Raw genomic sequence first — 4,719 nt, 5'->3', positions numbered from 1 at the left:
AACGTTACTCAGTCTTAACTTCCCCTTTACACTTTCAGTCTCCATGCAGCAGCTGGCCTTGTCAGAACGATGGAACTTGCGTATCACAGTACGAGAAGAACAGCTATGTTTGCCTTTGCAAGAAGGGATTCTCTGGGGAGTACTGCCAATCACTGAGTAATACAGTTTTCAACTCTTATAACATTATCGAAAAACTCAATACAAATAGAAACTCAGCCACAGTTAAATTTGTATACTAGTTCATTGCCCAATATCTGACAGCAGAAAAAACTATTTATAACTGGCAATATAACTCAATGAAAGAAAATCGCATCAGTGAAAGACGAGTAGTGGAAAATTTACGCGCGCTGTTACGAACTAGATTAGCAAGTACTGCTCTGAACCAGATGGAAGCGGGACTCCACTGCTGATAATGATAATTTTTTGGTTTGCTTTAATGAGGTATAGAGGCTGCTGCACTGCTGTTTTTTTTTTAAACTTATTTGCTATAATCCTCATTTGTATGACATAGAGGTTGAAGTCCCTGCACCACAGTTTTGCTTGCACTATTTTAACCTTTTATTTATTTTATAGCGCTCACAACACTTTCCCAGCACACATTTCATCTCCTACTATTTGAGCATCTCATAGTCTTTCACCTATAAAGCCACGAGGGTTGCTAGAGAATCTGCTGATAATTTTATTCTATTATTGTTTCAAAATAAAAACCAGGCTATTCCTGTAAAGACATCTTGGACAACGATACACAAGCGGCTGATGGTGTTTACTTGATCACCTTGACTGGTAAGTTTGTGATCGCTGAGCCTCACTGAGTTTCTTTTTAATTTATTTTCTTACGTCGCTAAATCATGGAGTCTCCAATTAAAAAAAGAAGACAGGTTATGAGATTAAAACATCCTCAACCATGCGCGACTTGATTGTTGCAAATGAAGATTTTGGAAAAGTCATTTTCACTAACTTATTAGAAACTAATAGGCCATTTCCAAGTTACGTTGTGCCTTTTGTTTCAAAACGATTCTTCGCGCAAAACTTTTCATATGTAAATGAGTTTGATTTGTACGAAAATGAACCTGTCGGTGGAACACATTTCATATGAATGGTTTCGAGCGAAGACTTGTTTTGAGACAGAGGCAAAAGGCAACTCATAAATGGCCTATTACTTTTCCCCTTTTTTCAAACAGACAAGAAGGAAGCATTTCCGGTGTACTGTGACATGGCTGGCGGAGGTTAGCACTAGATAAGTCAACACTAGATGAGATCTCCTTTTTCTGCCTGGACATCGATTTAAAGAAATGCTATTCTGACTGCTATAATTTGTTTTTGTATCCACCAGGCTGGACCATGGTGTTTAAGGCGGTAACTGGAGCCAATCAAATTGCGTATCAAGCTTACAAGTCGAGTGAAACACGCCGAGAACGAAATGGCCGCTCTTGACGTCACCAACCAGTATCCCAACGACTACAAGAACAGGATTGTTTTGAACTGGGGTCAATTCGGTGCGTCCGAGGTGAGCGGAGTATAACTAATGTATAGGTGGGTAAGGTATTCCAAGAAACACAGTGCTTTAATGACGCGGCCAAGAGAAGTTGTAGGGATAACTTAATCTCCTCTATAGTATACATTGTATTTTTCTTTTTACGATTACTTCGAGTTTGGTGGCTGAAATAGTTTTGTTCTTAAAGACACGCTGCATAGTATTTGATTTAATTTCTGTGATTTATTTTACTGATCAGGCAAGGGTCATGCTATATAAAGGAGGGAATCCGGTCAAACAACTGAAATTCAACGCCAAGGGATCAGACAACGTGAACTGGTTCCAGTTCGAGAAACTGACTGAAAATTCCTGGAGTGACATGGCAAGCCAGCCACGGAACCTCTTTACTATCGAGGCAGGGATTACACGCAGCTTCATTATCAACAGCGAATACGGCTATCACTGCAATGGCGATTTTGGATGGATGGTGATCACTGGAACAAACTTGTACTGCGACTGGGAGCAGCGTTATGGTAAAAACGCTGTCATATACAGCATTGTGGCCGGTCGCACGCACTGGAGGAGTTACAGTAAGTAAAACGACGCCGAGGAAAAATGTCCACACTGTTTAACGACCTAAACATGCTCTGCTGGGCATGAAAATTTCAAACCACAATGCAACTGAGCACAAGTGTTAACCAACCTGCAACCAACGTTACCTCCTGTTTCCATTGTCCTCAATTTTGTTTGTAATACTTTTATAGAGCGTAATATGAACAATGTGAGAAGAAAATAAAAAATAGTGACGTTAGAATTCACTGATATCATTGAAAAGTGTACCAAATACAAGCGTATGGGTTAATAACATTTACAGTTAGCCTTTCAGGTTCTTAAAGAAAGCAATTCCAATTCCCGTTATCCAGTTACCAAGCTGATTATGGCGAAACAATTTCCAATGCTTTGAAAAAGTCGCAATAATGTGCCATTATCAAACCCTTCTGTTAGTTGCGAGGTCAACTCCCCTGTGTCTCCATGGAAACAGGCAACTTGGTTAACCTTCTGTCGGGCCCCTTCCACAATAGCACTACGCCGGAGAAATTTGAAAACGCAACAACCACCGGTCATTTTGCATTTCTGTTTAAGTAAAACTCGAGCAGGGGAATATTATCATTATCGTAACGTTATCGTTTTTGAAAAGCTTCGTTTTCAAAATGTTTTCCGTCCATTCTAGAACGCAAGGCCGGCGTTTTTAAATTCGTCCGGTTTGATGAGCGTTTCCGAAAAGCTCCGTTTTCGTGACGGATTAACAGTGGACAGAAGACCTAACCGGAGAAATAGAGCTGCGTTTTCAAATTCCTCCAGAGTAGAGTGGACGGGCGTCAGTTGTAATCCTTATCTATTTTGAGGTAATTTGAAATGTTTTTTTCATGGGCCACAATCAAAACAACTGAATGCACGAGTAATTGAGATCGCCTACAATCCCAGACAAAAAAGTTGGGACACGAAGGAAGTTCTCCCCTTCCCCCACTTACAATGTTGATTATCAGGAGATTTTTTTTCTTTTTTTTTTTTCGAAAAAAATTTTTTTTTTGAAAAAAACGCGACGTTTTCCAACATTGATTAGGGGGAATGGGGAATACGTGATCTAACTCAACCGTCCCAACTACTTCTGTCTGTTTACATCTTGCTTGGCTCAAGTATTTCGTTTCTCTTTACAGACAACATGGACGTTGCCGATTCCTTGGTTGTTATGTTGCGTTAAGGTAACAACATCGAGTATTTTGCTAAAATTTTAATGAATGTATAGAAATAGATTTGATAAGGCATCACAATTGCTAATGTGTTACAAGCTTTGACTGAACACAATAGCGTCTCGCGGAAGGGGATTTAACTGACCAGCGTATCAGATATTGAAATGTTTGTTTATCAAAAATGTTCCTTTAAAACATCTCGGTTACAAACGTGTGAAAATAATCACTGGTTAGGTTTGAAAGTAATCTGGTCAACCCTCCTTAGGAAAACTTATGTTTTTTTGTGTTTTTGTGTGTTGTATTTAAGAAAGAGAAAACATGTACCGTGTTTCTATCGAGTTTTAGTATAAATCTACTAGCGTTCTATCACGAATGCCGTTCTCTGACTGGCTACGCTACTCACTATCTAGTCTGTGATAGATAGTAAGTAGCGTAGCACTGCGCCCTTGTTAACAAAATCAAAGCCGCTTCTTGGCGTTTTCGAAGTATCAGTGAAGAGGATTTAGATAGTTTTGAACGACTAGTAGATTTATACTAAAACAATTAGATTACTCGCTCTCGATTTCTATGCGTGATAGTTTATCACGCGATAGAAATCTCGAGCTCATAATCTAATTGTTTAATAGAAACACGAGTGGAAGTTTGGGAGAACGAGAAATGCTGTGGGAACACGAGCCGTAGGCGTTTCCACAGCTTTTTCGAGTTCTCCCAAACTTTAACGAGTGTTTCTACAACTCCATAGAAACATGGAGAACATGTTGTCTATTTCTTTTAGAAAACACCGCAACGAAAACAAAAATAGCTTGTTTACTTTGATCATCAAAATGTAAATTCTGTTTGCTCCCGCCATCAGTACGTCAACAGCTCGTGCTAGTTCTGCGTTTCCATCGAGTTATAGAAACACGATTTTTAACCAATCAGCGCGCGTATTTTCTTAGGACTGTTTCCTTATATGTTCTATGTTTTGTTGTGTTTGTTTGCTTGTTTTGTTGTGTACAGCTGAGTTAAACCAGACTACTACGACTAGAAGGCGTTCTTTTTAGGAACGAGAGATTTTGATGCAAGGATCAATTGACTGTTAAATCAATGATGAAATTTCAGGGCCAAATCATATTCAGATCACAGCACTAGAGAAACTTTTTAATCACATGAAGTTATTTCCGTCTTCTTTTAATTCCAAAAACAGAACCAGAGCTCATGTGCTCAACTGGCCAGTGACCGGGGCAAAGAAACCTGATGAGGCAGTAGATTTGAGTTCGCTTGCTGTAGTGACAGGGTCGTTAGATTTGATTTCGGTATTGGTTATATATCAGGATAAGGAGAGGATAGGGTTTGTTCTTCTCGCCTACGCTTAGCAATTTTGTTTTGCCTCAATATCAGTGATATAAATTAAATAAAGCATTCAAAAAAAAGCCTAAGTGGTGAACTCTGTCCTTTATACGTTTAAACTCAACATAGGTAGACCAGCCCAAGTGCACACAAGAGTAAATCGAT

This window comes from Orbicella franksi, chromosome 4, assembly GCF_964199315.1.
Source record: "Orbicella franksi chromosome 4, jaOrbFran1.1, whole genome shotgun sequence".
NCBI classification, from domain to species: Eukaryota; Metazoa; Cnidaria; class Anthozoa; order Scleractinia; family Merulinidae; genus Orbicella; species Orbicella franksi.
Note: the sequence above shows the minus strand (reverse complement) of the source record.